The sequence below is a fragment of the Mesoplodon mirus genome, assembly GCF_964341445.2.
Source record: "Mesoplodon mirus genome assembly, chromosome: 5".
Lineage (NCBI taxonomy): Eukaryota > Metazoa > Chordata > Mammalia > Artiodactyla > Ziphiidae > Mesoplodon > Mesoplodon mirus.
In genome coordinates this window covers 24,619,691-24,642,198 of record NC_138980.1, presented here as the reverse complement: position 1 = coordinate 24,642,198, position 22,508 = coordinate 24,619,691, and the positions used below count along the sequence as shown (strand labels likewise).

Here is a 22,508-nt window from a genome sequence, read left to right as displayed (position 1 = left end):
GCCCATTTTCTTTTTACTATATCATTTTAACTTTCAACAATGAAGTCTACACCACCTCCCAATTATCCTGCTTTAATCTGTCAACTCTTACTGTACTCATCATTCCTGTCAAGAGAGTTAATGTATTAAAGCTCAAAAACACAAATTGTAGGGTAGAGATGTAGGGGAAGCATAGCATCTCAAAGGCTTACTAATCCTCTCTAAATGTTGCTTTGCTTTGTGAAGGGCACATTTGTCCCAAAGTATTTAAACATATATATTTATGGACAGAAAGTGAGGAGGCAGCAGAAGCATTCTGATATGTGGTCATGTCAAATACAACTTGGTTAGAAAAGAGAAGAAAACAAGAGAAACTTTGTTGTGACAAACACATGATGTGCATGATGTCATTTGGTTGTTGTTGGCAAAAAATCTATAAATGACATCTGTTTATCTATTTGTGAACCAGACACAGCCAAATTTTGTACAATGTCTCTCTGTACAGTCTCCTGAAGGAAGGTCCCTTGTAAGTGACAATGTGTCAAAAGTCACCAAAAATCTGTTAAAATTTAACTTCTGCTGAGAAAATAGTGTACTTGATGAATATGTGTGGAGAATGTATTGAATCCAGATGAGACTGGTAATTCTGTCTCCATTAGCAACAAACACCCAAGAGAATGAAATGTTTAACTTAAAGAAAAGATTGTCTGTGATCAGAATGGCGATTTCCTCGAGAGAGGACAAAATGCAGACAACTACACCACCTGGGTATGTTTCAAAATTTTAGTTCCCACCATCCTCCTGAATCATTTTATGTGCACAAATCAATGACCTCAGAAAATGTTTTACTGTTGCGTCTGGAAAGAATTTCTTCATTTTTTTAAACTGTGTTCTTTCAAGGATTGTTATTTATAAAACATGTAAGAATTGTCATCAACCCTCCTACAAATTAACTTTTATCTTTATTTGTTGGGTTTTTTTTAGTTTATCATAGGTAACTTCTGAAATACTCTTGTATCTCTGGCTCACCTCAGCAGAGTTTCTATATATGCACAATTTGTATACCAGTGGACTCTATTCATAAAGAAGGAAAATTTCCCGTGTCCATTGTATGCCTCTATTGGAAGACTCAGTGGAATTGAGAGGACTCAACTCAGTCAACCCAGTAAAATCTGTGGGTAAGTATTATAACTGAAATGATTGGTTGCATATACACTGATCTCAAAGCATTGAGGTTTTTTGACTTACAACTTGCTGAAAGACAGAAATTAAACAGAACAGTAAACAATTCTATGAGATAAATATATGCTCATTCTTTCAGATATCATTTGCTGTGGAAAAAAAAAAAACCCTCATGACAAAGCAACAATTGTATTTGCTAACAATTGCACAAGTCAGCAATTTGGGCTGGGCTCAACTGAAAAATTCTTCTGTTGGTGTCACCTGAGATCACTCATGTAGCTGCCATGATCTGGCAGCTCAATTGGAATTGAATGAACTAAGATCCCCTCACTCACATGTCTAGTGGTTGGTGCTGGCTACAGCCTGGAGCTGTAGGCACAATAGGGCCATTTGTTTTCTCCTATTCCAATAAACATGTCCAGGCTTCTTCACAGGGCAGTCTCAAAAGAGCCAAAGCAGGACAAACCCCAAAGTGCAAGTGTTTTAAACTTTGCTTTCTTTACATGTGTAAATATTGTATTAGCCAAAATTTACCTGCTAAATCCTGTTCCTTGATGGAGGTTCAGGAATGTCATATTGCAAAGGGACTTGTGTGCAGTAACAATTTGTCCTCTAGTCACAGATTATTCATATTCCTCCTGCATGCAAAATATTTTCACCCCCCATCAAAAGAGTGACACCAAAGTGTTCTCTATTCCTGCAAATACTAATTTCTACTCATCTTCTCATTCCTTTCTATTGTTTCCACCTATCCCACCAACATTTCTTTTCATATCTTAGAGTGCTTTGTGTTCCTGTCTTCTGTATATGGTCTCACCTTCCACCAGAGGAGGTAGTAGAGATTAGTGGGCAGTTGATTCAAGAGAAAAATTAGGTTATCATCTATTTGAATTATTTATATCATCTGATTTATTTGGAGAAGATAAAATAGACTCCCTCCTCTTTGTTTTTCTCCTACAACTGCTTTCCTACTACATCTTCTTTCTTACCCCCTGGATGAATCTTGGGTAAATCTCCTAGCTTTCAGGTATTGGATGAGCAGCAATTTTAGATATCAGAAGTCTAATCAGATTGAATCAGAGTTTTTCTTTCACATCTAGTTTAAAGCTTTTCCTTTTCCCTGAGTTTAGACCTGGATCTCAGATTCCATATATCAGCATTGGATAAGGGGCAAAGGGTGAATTCCTGCATCCTCCAAGGATGGAAAGGAAGATGGGGAAACTGAAAGTGAGGGAAATGGCAAGATCTTTTTGACTGGTGCTGCTGTGATCTGAGTTTGCTCCCAAATGTGTGGCAGGTACTAAAATATCAGTTACTTCTCTGACAAGGCAGCCTTGTAGATTATTCTACTTCTGGGAGAACTTAGCTCAGCAATTCTCCAACAGAACCAATTCGTATTCAGCTGACTTCTACAGACCAAGCCCTTAATTTCTGCTCCTATGATAATAACCCCTTTTTTTCTAGGATGAGTCCACTTTGTAGCTCTACTCTTGAATGTGGTCCTCTCAAGAAGGCTAGGCTTGATTGCTTTCTGAACTGACCATTCTGACCCATAGGAACCCTGACCCACGAAATCCTGGGGCCCACTGTCTTCAGAGGCAATGCCAGACAGGGCTTTCCCTTTAACCTGTTAAAGAAAGAGTCAAGGACTGTCCCTATAGACCCCTAACTTAGACAAAGATCAGCTTTTGCAAGATCTCCTTCACCATGCTTTCCTCTGATAGCAGCATGAGAAGGGCCCATGAGTTTCTGAAGCAGAAAAAGCATCCCACTGGAGTAAATGTCAATATTCCTTTCTGGTAAGCAGTTTACTGTCTTCCAAGTGGTTCGTAGCTTTCTCCCTGGTTTGATTTGTGTAGGAACACCTCCATTCCCACCTGCAAAGAGAGGGGAAGGGAAATGCCTCAGTGCTTTAAATGGGAAAAGCATATTGAACAGCCTATTACTTAAATATTTATTTATTTAACATTTTCCCCCTCTACACACTTAAGGTCAATTTCTAACTTAGCAGGCCTCTGAAGTATCTATCTCTACTGTTCTTTATTTATCATTTGTCTGTTCTGTGTGGATTTACATATTTGTTTGTGCAGGATGATGGTACCAGGAGACATTCATCTTAGCCTAATCAGAAAAACAGAAGACTCTTCTTTTCACTCTGCTGTATTTTGTGATTGGTGCTGCCAGCATTCATCTCCACAAGACTCAATTTTCCATTTCTTCATTAACCAAAGTCCTGTGCTTCCAAACACTGTTTGTTATGATTTTTTAGCATTACTGCCTCAAGAGTGCTTTTCTTCTAAGACCACCAAGTTGGGACAACCAGGCCTCCTCAGGGAGCCCCCTCATCCTGAACAAGCCCCACTTGGAACAGGATAACGGGTTGGTGATCTCAATTTTTACACAGTCTTTCCGGCCTTGTTTTGCACCTTGGCTACCTGAACCCTTAGCCATCCAGCCAGCCTGGTGTCTTACTGCTGTCATATTTCTCTGCACTACTACCAACCAGGGGTCATGATTTTTCACATCTTTCTTGACTCTTGCCAGCTGTCGTCTGAAATATTCTGGGAATCCTTATTTATCCTGCTCTCAAGAATTCTAACTTCAGGTAGAAATGGATAGGATTTAGGCTTCAATTGTTATTTTAGGACAGCACATTGATTATCCAGTTTTGTTTTGTTCTGTTTTTCCTTTACAGATTTTTTCCTTCCCCAACAACGATAAGGCAAGGGATGGAAAATTCATATTTAATACACAAAATTTCTAGCTTGCATTCAAAGAGTCACTAAAAACAAAACAAACAGATAAGATCAATTCACGTTTTTAACTTAGCAACAAATATGTGTAGATGACACTACTATCTAGGACCATACCAATAGATGAGAATGGGCTCTTAATTTTCTATTTTAAATGTCTAGTAGCAGAGGGTATTGGCTGATCCATTATAAATTCTACCACTCAATCCTTCTAAATTCTTCTAGTACGGACTCTACTGAAATTAATCAAATTTGTTCACACAAGTAGCCAGGTACGACCAAAGGTATAGAAAATATCACTGCAAAGTTTGTAGAGCCAGTTGATTTTTCCACAGTCCTTTGCCTCTTCCAGGTCACTTTTTTTTTTTCCTTAGATACAATCTACTGTAAAAATGTAAGTGGAAACAGCTATTACACTCAAAATTTAAGTAAAATCTCAAGATTTATCTAAGTCCAAAGTAGCCTAAATCTATGTCTGAATGTAGAGTTGATTACATTAATAGGGGGAATAGTATTTTTGAAGTGGCTTTCTGATCCTGGGTTCCCTAGACAGAGATGGACGCTCATTTGAGTCATATACTTCCAAGGCCCTTGCATGGGCTCTAACAGTGTGTTCACATTGTTATACATAGTTTTAGAAAGTGACAAAAGTGCTATTTAACCACAATTTAATATATTTGCTATACTCTTACACTCCAATATCCTCTTAGTCATGTTTCATCTATTGCCTGGTGGCTTTGGTGTGGCACAGGCATAACTAAAGTGAGGTAGAGGTATGAATCTGTTTAGTTTGGTTTGGTGGTTTGCAGCCACTTCTGTATATAGTTCAGGGATTGCTAACTATCCACCCAGTCGCAGGAATGGCTTCAGAACACCCACTGCTGCCCCCCTGGGATCGTGACTGATAGTGCAAGGTCAGAGGTTTGGAGAGCTGTGTGAAAGTATCCTATGGCACCTGATATCAGCAGGAAGTAGCTAACAATCAATGAGTTTGCTTCTAAAACTATTTAACATTAGTTACTGAATAAGAACCTTTGGAATGCTCTGATATCTTACAGCTCATATATAAGAGAATCTTGAGGGATATTTTTTCTAAATTTGATAATAATTCTAATAATGTATTAAAATGTATTTAAAATTTAAAATCTAATAATGTATTTAAAAATAATGTATTTAAAATACAGTAATAAGGTATGAAGCTGAAATAAACTTTTCTAAAACTATCAATAATAAAACATTTCAATCAACAAAAGACTGGATTATCTGAGAAAAGATTGAATTATCTTACTATTATTTCTAAGGTAAATAATAATATAAAATGTAGTCACGTGAAGGGGTAATCAAAGAATAGGCAGCCAAATATCAGGAAAAAATGTAGTAAAATATAAAACAGAAATGATTCCAGTAGTTTATGAATAAAAAAACTTCTATTTCTCTGGATTTTTTTATGTTTATGGTTAGGTTTTTAAAAATGTATAGTTTTTCACGATTTCATTTACAATTTTATGTATAATTTTTATTGTAATTATATATTTTTTAAAGAGGTCCCCACAGATTGCATAAGCTTCAGGTCCCACAAGACCTGGATCTGCCCCTGCCCATAGGGTATATAGATTAGATAGATAGATGGATAGACAGATAGATAGATAGATAGATAATCTAGAAAAAGTAAACAGCTCTCTCTAGTTCATGTCAGCTTCTAGGAAATAATATTAGTGAAGGCAGACAATACCCAAACCATACAGGACTTTATGGGTTAAAATCAATATTTCAATGCAACCAGCTGGCACTTAGGCGCTAACTAGGAGCCAGTGCAAACACACAGATGACTCACATAAATAAAGCAAACGTCCTAATGCAGGACATGTGAAAATTAAGACAACAACATGCCACTTAAGAAAATTATCTGAAGAAGCCAATCCCTTTGTAGGGATGGAACATTCTCAGCAAAACCTTGGGACACATTAACAGGATGGCTTCCCTACCCTTTCCCGTAACTGGCTCTCTGGCGCTCTTAGTGAAGGGGAGATGGATTTAAGAGCCATTTGGATTTGGAGAGGATTTGTCTGAAGATAGATTTACAATTAGGTAAAAAATGTTTCAATCCGAATATTACACTATTTGGACAAAATAAAAATCCCATTTTAAAAAATAGGAATTCAGGTTCTGTTTTTTTTGCTTTTTAATTAAAGGCCTTTCATCATTTCTGGGTTACTGCTGGCTATGGTATTTGAATGAATTATCTCCATTGTTTCAGGTTTTTCGAATTTAACAGCCTGTTCTGAAGCAACATGCTTTGGGATTAAATCCAATTTATAAAGGTGTACCTGAGAAGGTTTTCTTTAATATTCTTGAACAAGAGAATTTCAGTCGCTAATAAGTCTTGGGCAATATTTTTATATTTTTTAATAAAAAATTAATTTTCGTTTTCTTCTTTTTAAATAAACAATCTTTGAAACAGAATTCCCTAAAATCATGAACACACAGTGCAAAATTCCAAAAACTCTGAAGATAACCAAACCTATATTTGTATGCCAGCATTACCCCTTCTTAGATGAAAGACCATTGGCAAGTGGTTTCAACTCTCTGAGCCTCACTAAATTCACCTTTAAAATGAATCTTGTATGGAGCCTAAGTTCTCATCCTGTGGTGAGGGTTAAATACGATCCCAGGTGAAAACATTTTAACACTGGCCATTATAAAATAATTAAAGTCATCTTGAAGCTCCCTTTCAACTTTTTATTTTTGAAATTAATTGAAGTTAACTTGCTGCTAAAATGCTGGTCCCAAAATTCTGGGGAAAAATTCTTAAAGGAGCTAAGAAGAAAGCCTAGCACCATATTGAAAATACATCAAATAGAAATAAAGTACAATATCTGCTAACACTGATGAGTTAGTGTGGGGGAGAGGGGGGGAGGTGTTTAAGAAAGAGGATGAGAACAAAGCAAGATTATTTTCAGTGTAGAGTGCCTCCTCTCTTTTATAGATGACTTTTAGTGTACTAAGCAAGAAAATCAACCATGCCTTCCATATCCTTTGTTTTGTTAGGGGGCCTTTTTAAGGTCACACTTCAGATATTCCAATAAAGAAATCAATACTGTATCCTACTCTCAAGGACTTGAAAACAAATTGTCTGACTTAAAATATCACACACACACACACACACACACACACACACACACATACTATCTTTATTTTTTTATTTTTTTCCTATAGTGACAGAAAGGGGATGAGGCTCAAAATTTTGCTGGTGGTGAAGGAAATGACAATTGACGAACTAGATTTTGCTTTAATTGTTCTTTTTGTCTACTATTAATAATTGTAAGTTTATCTTTCTTTTCATTGAAGGAAACAACATAAGTGAGTTATTACTATCTAATTTGTAATTTTTATTTTAAAATTTAATAATTTCTTTCATGCACCTGAACACTTTTAAGAAAATACTAGAATTCTTCAACAGTAATAATCCAAAAGTCCTAAATTTGTCTGAATCCTATATTACTGACTGATAATGGCAACATCTACATAACAACGAGTAATTATTTCCATTGTTTGTGTGCTCAAGTGCTAGGTTAACTATTTTATTATATTGTCTTCATTATTTCTTAAAATAGGCTTATGAGATATTATTTTAACACTTTAAAGATGAGGAAACTGAAACTAAGTTGAAGTAAATCTCTTGTCAGAGGAAGCTATCCAGAAATTGATCAAATTAAAACTTACATTTGAAGTGAAGTATTTCAATTTTTCAAAGATTATCTAGAAAGAACCATGCTCTGAGCCACTGTTTGACATAATGAAAACAATATTGATAGCTCATATTTTAAAACTTTCACTATGCCTAGAGTTCTATCAAATCCTTTATCTATATGGTTTTTTAAATCGGTACAAAAACCCTATGATTTCAGTGCTTTTATTATCTTCATATCTTCATAAAATCTGAATCTTGGAGCGGTTGGGAAATGTACTGAAAAGTCACTAAGTTTTGCCCATCAAACCCTAACTTATTGTATCACTCTACAAGATGCCTTCCTTATGCAGATTAGATAGGTATCGATATAGTGTAGATTGAAAGATGCCATAGTTTGCCCATAAACTGATTCACATCTAGAGCCTTTGGGTTAAGTTATTGTTTAAAGGCAAATGACAGGTGATTTACCTATTAAGTTGTTATTACCTAATCCATGACATATCTAAGGCCACCCTGGATCATCCAGAGAGGGGACTAATGAAGAAACACAGAGGGCTGTTGGTAAGGGAAAATCTTACCCTAAAAGAACAATTCAACCACAGCAAAGCAATAAAGCTGTGATTTAAGCTTTGTGACAAAATAGAGAAAGAACAAGTTTAAGGTACTGAAAACAAGCAACCGAAAAACTTGCAAATGACTAACGTGCAGAGAGCAATATCTGTTTTAGGTGTATTAATAAATATATTGTTTCTTCAAAAGAGGTCAGTACACTTTAAAAAGCAACATATCTCAAGACTTTCTGTCACTTGCAATTTTTCAAATGGTTAACACTTTTATTATCACTTTGGCACTGTTATATCTTCCAATATGATTAAAAATTTGGAGATAAATCAAGTTTTCCAAAATTTGCATAGATTTTGCTTAGAGCCACCTATGTGCTTACTGTGATACTCTCTACTAAGTTGTTGATACTCTCTACTAAGTGTAGTAGAGATCTTTATAGATGTAAAATAGATGAGCTCCAGAAAGGCAGTCTTTAAAGTAATATTCATGCCTTAAATAAATAAATCCACATTAATTCACAAGATATTTTTGTCCCTCAGAAATGTTCAATGGCAGAAAGGAAAGAAAGAAGTGGAAAGTTAGCCACCACAGTAGTAAGCATTGTGGTTCATCTGGGGTATATTTTGTGGACCCTTCTAAAGTGTCATAACAATTTTTTTCCCTGAGAACCCAAAACGTCTTCTTACATCATTGAGAAGCAGGCTTCTCTGTGGAGTGTGTGTGCTCATTTTACTGGTTCTGGGAGTCTCAGATGTAGAGCTCTCACTCTCCCTCCAGCTTTGACACTTTCTCCCTATTCCCAAATGAGAAACTTATGATGGGCTTGGGAATGCTATGTTCTAGAGGAACACCACTGTAGAGCCCTTAATTTATCAAACTAAACACATCAGTCTTTCTTTCTTGTTTCCTGGTTCCTGACCTCTCTTCCTGACTCCTGTCCATAGTTCCCTTTCCCCTCCCCTCCACATAAACCAAAGGAGGAAGATCTGAGGAGGAATTATGAATGGTCTTCTCTTCTCATCCCCAACCCACATTCCTGGTTCAAGTTTTCCTTTTTAAATTCTTTTCTGACAAGGTGATTTCCTTTCTTCTCTAGTGTATTCCCTGGTAGGGTCAGACCTGGTCCTTGAAAACTGATCCCTACCAGAGGATTGCAGGTCTAGAAATCGATACCTAATGGGAGGGCTATTTTCCATCCCGATGTCTTCACAGTCAAAGAATCATTTTTTTGGCAGGTTTTTATTTCTTAACTTCCAAATATGTATTCAATAAGCATATATTATGTACCAGTACCTGTCATACCTTGTGCTCATTTCTAGGGATATAATGATGAATTGGATATGTGCTCTGCTCTCAAGTGTCTTTCCATTTAATATAAATATGACTGAATACATCCAGGTACACACTGGTTATAGTGATTATGTTTCCAAAGATGGTCACAACATTATCTCTCATCCTGTGTGTTCTTTTGCAGTGAGATTTTGCCATTCTTCTATAAAGATGTATAGTTGATTTCCCCTTTGTTTGAATTCAGACTTGCCCTGTGAACTGTTTTCACCAACAGTATGTGAAGAAAGTGATGCTGCATAGTGTTCAAAGCCAGACCTTAAGTGTCTCTTTGGAACACCCTTTCTCAGAAACCAGTCACCATTCTGTCAGGAAACCCGAAAGCTAAGTGCAGAGGCCCAAGTGGAGAAAACTGAAGCTTCCAGCTAACAGACCCAACTGAGCTCGCCCTCAGAAGCTCACCCCAACTGTTGACCATGTGGATGGGAGCATTTTTGGATCTTCCAGTCAGCCCAGCATCCCAGAATACACCACATGAACCAAAATAACTGTGCAGGCAACCCATAGAATTATGAAAATCATACATTATTGTGGTTTAATCCACTAAGTTTAGGGTGGTTTGTCATGAATCAATAGATAATTTAAGTAGGTGTGTAGCTTAGATTTTTCTTTGAGACTGGTCTCTTATACCATAATACATAAATAAATGAATGTGTATATATGAATAACATACTGTAATTAAGTAAACATGAATTTCATTTTAGTTCTCAAAGAAATAATACTATATACACAATAAGTTCTATTGTACTTCCATTGTGGGGAAGTATTATTTCACTTTTTATTTAAGAAGAATTGGGGAACTCTGCTATAAACCAGGCACACTTCTTGGCACTGAGGAAGAAACTAGGGACCTCACCCTTAATAAGTCTCAGTCTAGTGAAAGAGATGGACAATTGCACTTAAGAAATAAATGATGTGCTCCATTGAAGAATGTAGCTGACTCCCCTGATACCTCATCTTCACATCACTTGAGCCTACTTCTAAATTCAGCCTCATTTATGCAGAAGTTTCCACGTGAGCTCAGACTCACATTGCCTTGGCAGGGATCTGCCTTAAGCTCCTGGCCTCCATCTTTCTGCTTTTTACCTTAGGAACGTCTCCATCACAATGGAAGCCTCTGCTTGAACATTTAGGGGAGTTAATTCTCCCAGGGGCAACTCTCAACCAATGAAGGAAGGCAGGCAGTGAATAATGGAAGCCAGCTTCCATCCTTCAAATGGACAATTCTGGGAAACATTCTTCATGTTTCTCAGATATTCCAAGAGAATTAAGTACCTGGTGCTTTCTGTGGCACTCTCAATAATGCACACTTACATAAAATTTTCTTTCTTCCAGGTCCCACTCTCTTTTTCCTTCTCTCTTCAAAAACAAACTACCTGCATCAAGCTTTGTCTCAGCCTCTGCTTTTGGGTGAACTCAAAACAAAACAATGAGGGCTTCCCTGGTGGCGCAGTGGTTGAGAGTCCGCCTGCCGATGCAGGGGACACTGGTTCGTGCCCCGGTCTGGGAGGATCCCACATGCCACGGAGCGGCTGGGCCCGTGAGCCATGGCCGCTAAGCCTGAGCGTCCGGAGCCTGTGCTCCGCAACGGGAGAGGCCACAACAGTGAGAGGCCCATGTACCGCAAAAAAAAAAAAAAAAAAAAAAAAAAAACAATGAGCAATGGTCTGGGAGCACAAAGGAAGGCCACTTGAGACTGGAATAAGATAAGTAAGTTGTCTTTGGACTAACATTATGTTCAGCAGAACACATGTTGATTGAATGATTGATTGATTGAGTGAATAAAGAAAGGAGCTATCATCTTTCTAATCTGAACAATAGGCATTTGATGACTTTAAATCTACAGTACCCAAATTCAAGTCCCCTTTGGCTACTTGGAAAGGCAAAAGAAGAAAATCAGAGAGAGTAGGATGGTTAAGAATCAGATGAATAAATGCAGTAACCAGATGTTCATGTTAAATTTAAAATTAATGTGGTGAAAAAGTATGTAGTTTGTCAAGAGAGTCCATGGAATGGAAAATATTAATAACAAGAATGTCTTATAAATGATATACTTCCCAAACAGCTGAATATACAAGATAAATTCAATTTCAAAGCCCTTGTGTCATTAACAAACTACTCATGATTTTCTCACTAAGTTTATGGATTCTCCAGGACCTTCTGTGCATTGCCTCACATGGTAAAGCTTCATTAACTTCTCTTCCCTATTTTGTTATTGTTTGACCTCTGAATTAATCTGTCTCTGTAGAATTTCCATCACTATTGTTTTCTCCAGACCAAATAAAAGAAGAGTAAATTCAATTTGAGTGAGAAATGTTGCACAAACACTCACTACTTCCAGTTTTATTAGGAGTTATTTGTAGGCCAGCAAAAGTAGCAAGGAACAAAGCATTCCATTTGATCAGTAGTTTTCATGTTTTAACAAGAGGTTTCATGGAGAGTTGTTTTATTGGTGCAGGAGGAATGAGGCAGGAACTAATTATTAATTTCAAATTTAGGTAAAACTAAATTAAACAAGTGCAATCAGGTTGGAGTACAATAGCTCAGAATAGAAATGAACCCTTCTTAAAAGAAAAGCCATTTGCCTTCCCTTGTTGTCAGTTACAGCATGCCTAAGGAGAAGGCATAAAAATTCATCTACTCATTTCCCTTTGAATTAGGTTTATTCATATAGCAAAGTGTGAGGAATCAGGTTTGTGAATGTGTGAAGTGAATCAGAAACATACATGGGCCATGTGTATCTTTAACTACTCCATTGGGTTGGCATGATTTCCACTTGTGAGGAGTTTGATCTTACAATGATACTCAACACAAGTAATATTTACAGATAAAATTTACAAGTCATGCTAATTGTTATATTACAAAAAAAACAAATTGGTGAATTGTGCCACATATTTGAAGTTTAATCTGTGTATCTCTGTATATTTGAAAATATAATCCTATTATAAATTATGTAGTCATCTGTTTTACGATGTTTTCATTAGAATTTCTACAAGTCATTTGTAACATATATAACAATCTCTTCTTTAAATGCTACTTCTCTCCTTAACATGTTTTGCCTGTTTTCTGTTTCAAGCCAAGTAGTAAAGGCATTATTATTTTTAAATACCTGTATGTACTTTTCTCTTTGTATATCTCAGCTCTTTCTTAAATTTTATTTATCATATTTCTTTCAAATCTGCCTTGTGAAACATAATAAACCTTTGAATCTGTAAGTATGCTTCTCAGTAGTTCCAGATTGCCACTTAGCTCCAGGGTGGATAACTAAAACTGCTGTAATGCACAGTATTCCCCAAAGATGCATTTAATCATTTGCTTCATTCTTGTTTTTACCTACTCTGAACTTCTACATCTTAGGTCAGGAAAATTCCACCTTATTTAGTGGTCTAAGAATAACAGTTCTCACCATTATACAACCCACCCAGATTTCAGTTCCAAGCAGAACTGAAAGTCAGGGATTTTATTCTGCTTCATTCATTGCCATATCCCCAGTGCCCAGAACAGTCCTGGCACAGAGTGGGAACTCAAAAAAAATATTTTTGAGCAAATACATAATCATTAATTGTGGTACAGTATTAAGAAAAATTATCATTTTATTAATTTGTGACAAGTACTCCATAAAAAGTATCAGGTCTTTTCATTTTAATTTTGAGTTGTTCAACTGGACCTCTAGCCAACAGAAAGGCCCTGCCATTTGTTAAACAGTCTTGAAACTTTCCAAACCCAAAGCTCAGCTGGTAGGCTGAGCTTGGTAGAGCTCACCACAGTGATACGTTTATACCTCTCTCACCACAGCCCTCAGGGTAACCAGCATGAATCTGGTGGTCAGCTGTCTGGGACAGTTTGAAACATCGTCAGAGCTGCTGGGCATATTTCATTTTATCTCTGCACCCTACCGCCTCACACATCCCCTCCAACCCCCACCCCCAAATTTATGCCAGATTTGAGTCTGATCCTCTTCACAGAGTCTGATGTGCTGTATCAACCAAACACATGCTTAGCCACATGAACTACAATAATACATATATTCACCAATGCTAATTTGGAGTATTTCCTCACCAAAGAGTAAGTGTTAATGATAAGTCAGTGTGGCAAAGGAAGAACCTCTGTCCTGACCTGTAAGTGAGGAGCATTTTCTGCATATAAAAATCATATTGGAGATATTTTGAAACTCTCTGAGTGGGAAGAATATCTAAGGGTAGGCTAGATGGCAGAATCAAGAAAATAAAACATATATAATGACCTAAATATAAGAGAAACATATTTCTCACTCAGTTTTAGTGCTTTTGGTCTAACTGCTCTGAACCATGTTCTTCTATACATGACTTTCAAGGTTGTTTGGGGGGAAGTCTCCATTCTAATCATTTGGAAGAAGAAATGCATGACTGTGAGGGATATATTCTTATTGGTCATACTTGGAAATTGTAACTCAATTCTGCTCACATTCAATTGGTAAGAACTCAGTTGCTGTACCTAACAGCAAAGAAGACAAAGGAATATGGTCCAGCTGAAAGTTCATTAAGAAGAAACAGATTGTGGTGTCTATGAACATTCACAGTTCAGGTCTCCTGCAGCAGAACGTATAATTGACTATGGTCCCCAGCTGCTGTGCCTCTGGGCCCACCACTGTATAATGAAAATTATGCCAAGTCTAATACTATAAGTCATCAAGGCACACACTTTAGCATACCTTCTTTCTTATCTGAAGCCTCATCCATGAAACGTTAAATAAAGACATATATGCAGAGTAGAGTGTAGTGGTTTCAAGTATAGACTCTGGAGCCAAAAGGTCTGGATGACCTTGGGCAGATTACTTAACCTCTCTGTGCCTGTTTCTTTATCTTAAAATGGAGTGAGTAGTATGTATGTTGCACAGTTAATGGGAGGATTGAAAGAGTTATGCATGTAAAATACTTAGAAGAGTGTGTGGTGCTTATCCACTATAAAACAATTAGCTATTATTATTCTGCCACTATGCTCTATGGGACTCTGGGTTTTTTTGAATGATCTTCATAGTTGTCAGGGTGAGGTTCTAGATGTTTTACCCCAGCTTTCAGGAAAGAAGCTTCAATTTTATCAGTTTATTTATTGACTTCTTTGTGGGACACAGGTCTATATCAAGGTTTCAAGGTTTGCCTCAGTTGTAAAGAGCTACCTTGGCTAAAGATATATCCCTCCTAGGAGTATATCTGATGGCTATTCAAGGCAGAGGTATAAAAGCCTCACCACGTCACCCACTGCTGGATAATTTTGGTAGACCTTATCTACTACAGCCCCTGGTGGATAGAGGGAAGGCTTGGTCTAGCCTGCAATGCGGACTTCCTTCTTTTGCCAAGGCTTTCTTCCTCACTCTCTCTTTCATTGGGGTCATTAGCCCTTCATGAATACACTGCCCACAAAACTTCCGCTCAGCACTCAGTGTCTGCTTCTGGAAAACCCAATCTTGAAAGCACTTCTGCATGAGATTCTTTTTTTTTTTTAATTTATTTTATTTTATTTTTATCCATTTACCTATTTATTTATTTAATTGGAGTATAGTTACTTTACAATGTTGTGTTAGTTTCTGCTGTACAACAAAGTGAATCAGCTATATGTATACATATATCCCCTCCCTCTTGGACCTCCCTCCCATCCCCTGCCCCACCGCCATCCCTCCCATCTAGGTCATCACAGGGCACTGAGCTAAGCATCCTGTGCATTACAGCTGGTTCCCACTAGCTATCTATTTTACACATGGTCGTGTATATATGTCAATCCTAAGCTCCAAAAAATCTACAAGCAATAAATGCTGGAGAGGGTGTGGAGAAAAGGGAACTCTCTTGCACTGTTGATGGGAATGTCAATTGATTCAGCCACTATGGAGAACAGTATTGAGGGTCCTTAAAAAGCTAAAAATAGAACTACCACATGACCCAGCAATTCCACTACTGGGCATAGACCCTGAGAAAACCATAATTCAAAAACACGCATGTACCCCAATGGTCATTGCAGCACTGTTTGCAATAGCCAGGACATGGAAACAACTTAAATGTGCATGAGATTCTTAAAAGCAAACAACAAACAGGAGAAACCACTAGTCTAGTCTAAACAGTTTAACATCTTATAGTGACCTCTCATTGATTTATGAATTTAAGATTTTTCTGCAATAAGATTATAAATGTCTCAAAGGCAGGAACTTGATTACATAGATGGAGAGGCTTAATACCTACTTACTTGACTCCATTGTTGGTTGATCGATTAATTGATAGTCTCATGGAAACTTTTTATGTTAAATACATTAGCAGTATACAAAAAAGTTAGCACATAGGTTTATTTCTAACTGCTTAATATAGGTACCCCAAGTAGAAAACTTCAAATGTGAAGAATTTATCCTAATTGCAAAAAGGAAAGAAACAGGAAAAGATTTCCTAAGTTTAAAAAATAAACTGTCACATGTCTATTAACCAAAGCTTTTAGCAGTTATTTACTACCTTGCCCAAATTCTTTGGCCTTCTCCATCATAGCCAGACAGATAATAATCTACTTAATACAGCCTCATATGTCAGTGTTTGTCTCGGCTTTGAGCATTCAGGCCCAACCTGGCAATGCCCCCAGGAACCAGTGGAGCCTGCTGTAACAGGATCTGCTCCCAGAGATTCTGTTGATGGCTCTAACAGTTGAATCTTCTTAATAGTGAACTGAGGAGACCTTCAAGATGGTCGAGGAATAAGACATGGAGATCACCTTCCTCCCCACAGATACACCAGAAATACATCTATACATGGAACAACTCCTACAGAACAGCTACCAAATGCTGGCAGAAGACCTCAGACTTCCCAAAAGGCAAGAAACTTCCCACATACCTGGGTAGGGCAAAAGAAAAAAGAAAATACAGAGACAAAGGAATAGGGATGGGACCTGTACCTCTGGGAGGGAGCTGTGAAGGAGAAAAAGTTTCCACACACTAGGAAGCCCCTTCACGGGTGGAGACGGGGATGGCTGGGGGGAAGCTACAGCTTTTTTTGCTATCAAAAAAACAAACAACCCAATCCAAAATTGGGCAGAAGACCTAAATCGACATTTCTCCAAAGAAGATATACAGATGGCCAACAAACACATGAAAGGATGCTCCACATCACTAATCATTAGAGAAATGCAAATCAAAACTACAATGAGGTATCACCTCACACCAGTCAGAATGGCCATCATCAAAATATCTATAAACAATAAATGCTGGAGAGGGTGTGGAGTAAAGGATACCCTCTTGCACTGTTGGTGGGTATGTAAATTGATACAGCCCCTATGGAGAACAATATAGAGGTTCCTTAAAAAACTAAAAATAGAACTACCATATGACCCAGCAATCCCACTACAGGCATAGACCCTGAGAAAACCGTAACTCAAAAAGAGTCATGTATCACAATGTTCATTGCATCTCTATTTACAATAGCCAGGACACGGAAGCAACCTAAGTGTCCATCGACAGCTGAATGGATAAAGAAGATGTGGCACATATATACAATGGAATATTACCCAGCCTTAAAAAGAAAAGAAATTGAGTTATTTGTAGTGAAGTGGATGGACCTAGAGTCTGTCAAACAGAGTGAAGTAAGTCAGAAAGAGAAAAACAAATACTGTATGCTAACACATATATATGGAATCTAAAGAAAAAAAAAAAAAAAGAAAAGAAAAATCGTTCAGAAGAACCTAGGGCCAGGACAGGAGTAAAGACACAGACATAGAGAGTGGAGTTAAGGACACAAGGAGAGAGAAGGGTAAGCTGGGACGAAATGAGAGAGTGGCATGGATATATATACTACAACTGTAAAATAGATAGCTAGTGGGAAGCAGCTGCATGACACGGGGAGATCAGCTAGGTGCTTTGTGTCCACCTGGAGGGGTGGGAAAAGGAGGGTGGGAGGGAGAGGCAAGAGGGAGGAGATATGGTGATATATGTATATGTATAGCTGATTCACTTTGTTATAAAGGAGAAACTAACACACCATTATAAATCAATTATACTCCAATATAAAAAAAATAAAAAATAAATTATACTCCAATAAAAATGTTCAAAAAAAAAAGTCAATAAATAAAAACAGATTTGGAAAACTACATGTAATGTAAAGGATGAACAAAGGGTTAACACAAAAAGAACTCTTGGGCTTCCCTGGTGGCGCAGTGGTTGAGAGTCCGCCTGCCGATGCAGGGGACATGGGTTCGTGCCCCGGTCCGGGAAGATCCCACATGCCACGGAGCGGCTGGGCCCGTGATCCATGGCTGCTGAGCCTCTGCGTCCGGAGCCTGTGCTCCACAACGGGAGAGGCCACAGCAGTGAGAGTCCCGCGTAACGCAAAAAAAAAAAAAAATAATAAAATAAACAACAAAACAACTCTTACAGATTGACAAGGAAATAAACACTCCATGGAAAAATGGACAAAGGATATTCAGAGGCAATTTGTGAAAAAATGGAGATGCTCAAACTCACTAGAGCCTGAGGAAATGCAAATTAAAGAAAGCAACAAGGTGATAGATAGCCTTATAAGTAACAATGTCAGAACTTTATGAGTGACATCCACTCCTGCCAGGCATGAGGGGAAAAGAATATTCTCATACTTTGCTGATGGAAATGTGAATTGTTATAGGTTTTTTTTGAAAAGAAACTAGAAATAGCTGTTAAAAATTAAAAATACATATATCCCTTGACTTAGCAAATGTTACTTCTGAGACTGTTCTAAGGAAAAGCATCAGGATTTAAGATTATATGCTCAAGGATATTTCTAACACCAGTAACTGGGTAAAACCTGGAAGAAAATGAATGTGTGTCAATAGGGCAATGGTGAATAAATTATGGAACATTCATCCCATGTAATATAATGTTTCCATTAATCAAAAAAGAAAGGGATTTCCATGAGTTATTGTTGCATGAGTAAAGGAAGGTTCAGAAATGTTTGTAAAATACGATCTTATCCTTATAAAACAAAAATGCATTCCCTGCCACATGTTTATATATGGAGAGATGTTTACATATAATTGTATAAGCATGAAGATAAATGAAGGAAGATAAATATTCTAGGTGTTTAACATGGATAACAATGAGAGAAGGAGGGAAAAGGAGAAAACCAAGCAATCCAGAGAAAGAAAACTTGAAAACACTGCACTAGAAACAACTCTAGTATGATCACATCGACGCATTTATAGAAAACCAGATTTGTGTATATGTGATCAACAATTTTTAAAAAGACTTCTGACTTTCATGAGAGAGAAAGATATTTGCACAATAAATATCCCTTTATTTTCTTTCTCTTTTTTTAATTGAAAAAAAACAGTGAACTGAAATCTGCCTCAGTAAAACTTTCAATGGGCTTCATTTTTTTTTACCCTTTGGAGAAAAAAAATCATAGGTCTGCCCTCTTATAGATTACACTCCTTCAAATATTTTAAGACAGCTCTTGAAATCCTCTTAGGATGTTTTCTTTACCAAGCTAACAATTCTTTGTTCCTTTAAGAGAGGAGTTTCTCAGACTATTTGCCATTCTGGCTTTCTTTCCCTGGATGCATTTAGTTAGTCAAAGTCTATCAGAAAATTGTGGCAGCCAAAACTTAATATCATACAGCACAGTTCATGGGTATTCTTAGTCTCCTTGTTTTGGACACTTTGTTTCTATTACTGTTTTCTACATTTGCAGTAATTTTTTAGTTCCTTGTTATATTATGAGGTCCATTGCAGTGGCATTTCTGTCAGGTCTTTATAATTTGACTTCTCTCCAGCTTAATTAGCCATTTACAATATACAGAATTCCTCTCCCCTCACCCTTCCACCCTCTTGTCCCAACAAGGATAGAATTTCCTCATTAATATCATGGAAAATGTTTCCCATCTGGCCTTTTTTAAGAAACCATTATAAGTAGGAATCTTACTCAGACTTTGAGTGACATTGTTCCACTTACTGAATACTGGCTCTATGTGTATACTTTATAGGGTCTCTGGGATCACTGCATGTAAAATACAATCTACGAAATAGAATTTTTATTTTTTCTGTTAAAATTTTATTTTTATAAAGGTAAATTGATTCAGAAAAAGGGAAAATTCCCCCAAAACCTTCTGAAAATTCACAGCAAGGTTGCTATTGTTATTGTTTGTGGATTTTGTTGTTTAGTCTAGATTTTATACTTTGTTTATATTGGGCTGAGTCTACCCACCTTTATAATTCCTGGGGTCTAGCTTCTTCTGTAATTACCTCAGAAATGCTGTCCTGTGGGACACCTGGCCCAAGAAATTGTGTAAGCTTTTTTTAAAAAACAAATCTGAATCTTATGCAGCTTCACAATCTTGTGTCAGATAAAGCCAAGAATTAATTTTGCAAATTACTGACACAAATATAATATACACTATAGTGGTTTATTTCCTGTAAAACTTTGATTTTCATTTGCATTATTTATGAAGAACTGATTTTTCCAGAGGTTCAACATACAATGCAAAAGTGAAAGAAGTTAGTGTGTACTCACAGATTGTTACATATAAGCAGTCAATAGCCTTGAACTGAAGTTTCATGAAATTTTGTCTCTCACCAGAGCAAGCCATATGTCACTTAGGAATTCATGAAACTAAGATGAATCTCATAAGAGATATTTTCCAAAGCAAATTTTGCTTGGGGTTCAGAATTTTTTAAATGAAAACAATTGTTTCAGGCTTTAAAATTCTGATGTTTCCCCTCTAGAACACAACTGGAAATTCCTTGAAGGAAGTGACTGTGTCATGTTCATCTTTGTAACCTCAGTCCCTAGTACCATGTTGATAGTGAGTAGGCCCTAAAGAGATGCTTGTGGATTGAGTGAATAATGAATGAATGAATAATAACCTGGGCCAACTGTGAAAGTGAGCATCTTATGACAATCACAGGCATTACATCAAAAAGACAGCAGAAGCAAGGTGAAGAGATGATCAGGGGAGCTACAGAGGAGGAGAAGTAATTGGAACACTGTTTGGGAGACCAGAAAAGAAGATGTAGCAGGAGGATGAGAAATCACCACGGACCACAGTATATGGCAGGAATGGGAGGCAATCAGCAACATGAGCAGAAAGCGAGCCAGTGTGCTGCTGGGAAATCTGTACCAGGGAGGGGATGTGCACAGTGTGTGGAAACAATGTGGGAAGATAGTTCTCAGTGCACAGAGCATATGTAACTTGTTAATTGGGGGATTTAAAAATTATATTTGATATATAAAATTAATAAAGATGATGAAAAATTAAAACGAAGAACAAGAAAATAGATGCAAAGAAGTCCTTAACTACATGTGTTTAATGATCATAACAATTTATTATAAAATGCTTAGAGCTATAGTCATGCTCATGGGATGAATGATTTTCACGGAATAAAAACAGCTGTGGGGAAATCACAAACTGTAACAGTATCAATAAAAGCATTAAAATGAAAAGATGTACCTTGAAATATTATTCAAGTAGACAACATATATGCAGTTATCTTTTATGCTCTACATGGCTCCATTAAAATTTAATTATTAAAAAACAGACCATATTTTGTAAACAGTCAGTATCAGCCAACTTAACCTACCACACGAATTTTTTCAATGCATTGGTATATCTTAATAAATATACACTTAAAAAAAGATCATATGGCACCTTCTGTATTACAACTTGTTATAGAACAGGAACAGAAGATGCCACATAGCTGGGTTGGATGACTCTGGGTTTCACATGAGAGCATCTGCACTATGACTATTAGAAATGGATCGTATGTAGAAGGAGTAAAAACCAGTGGTAACATGGGCTATAGACACAAGGAAAATTTCATAGTAAAATCTAAAAAGGATAAACATCTTATTACATATTGTTACCAATATTTCTAGAAATTCTTTTTCTTTAATTTTGTTTTTAAAATTTTAAATTTCTTTTAAAAAAGAATTACCCAGGATGTGCAAGATGGATGCGTTTCACTTTTCTTTGAGAGTATGTGTATATAATAGCTTTTTAAGTTCTATAAGTATCACATTTATTGCTTTTGAATATATTTTTGGTTTTAATTTTTATCTAATTTATGATTTCTAACAAATTCACGTGCTTTATTATTTGTGGAGGGGCACACTAACCTAAGTTATTATAATAATGTGATATGTGACTCAATTAATACTGTATTTTGCGTTTACACAGAATTATTTTTTTTAGTTAAAATTTTTCTCATACTTTATTTCTTTTCCTCCCAGCAATTCTATGAGATAAAAAGATTAGGCAAAATAATCTCCATTTCAGAGATAAAGAAACTGAGAAATAACAAAGGTAAGTATTTTGATTAAGGTCATACAATTACTTGATTTCCTAGGGCTCTAATTCAGTTTTTCCAAATTGTCTTTCTTTGAATCCCTCTAGACTTTCCTGCCTTCCATTTCTACATGTCCCTGTCACAAAGGACTGAACAGAGCTGCTAGTCAGAATGTTGATATCTGAGCAGAAGACAGACAAATCAGGGTAATACAGACAAATAACTGCCATTCTTAGGTTCACATCTCTAAGGCCTAAGCAGGATACTTTTCTCATTTCAAAAAATGATAAAGTATTAACACTATTTAGCCATAATGCTCACATTAACTGTCTCAGAAATAATCATCTTATAACTTAGATTAAGCAATCATCTTTTGGGGAAGAAATAAGAATTAAATGGTGGGATTGTACTGGAAGAACTTAAATTAAAGCACTCGACTCTCATCTTCCTGATGAGAATGTTTCTAATGCATTTGATAGGTTTTAGGAATATAGGAGGTGGCATGTCCTTCTGGACAAAAGACCACATATCATTCCAGTAATCCTGATCACCTATCACCATAAACACTCTCCTTTTCTGAAGGTTCCAGCTCATGAATTTTTTAATACCATTCTTTTTCATAATAGTTTTGATTTTTTTTCTTTGACTCTCCATTATGCCATTAATATAATTCCACAGAGGCCTTTTCAAGTAGAACAAGAGCGGCACTTAATTACTGGAATTAGAAATGACAAAC

General features: G+C 36.7%; 1 long non-coding RNA gene across 2 annotated transcripts; it reads left to right on the top strand.

Annotated features, from left to right (window-relative positions):
- Positions 1 to 967: 967 nt before the first annotated feature.
- LOC309804655 lies at positions 968 to 20,610 on the top strand. Of its 2 annotated transcripts, XR_014294153.1 has the most exons (3): positions 968 to 1,157; positions 10,852 to 11,226; positions 20,395 to 20,610. It is a non-coding gene; the product is annotated as an uncharacterized lncRNA (long non-coding RNA). The 2 variants fall into 2 exon arrangements; XR_014294154.1 differs by lacking the exon at positions 968 to 1,157 and having other exon boundaries at positions 8,910 to 11,226.
- Positions 20,611 to 22,508: the final 1,898 nt, after the last annotated feature.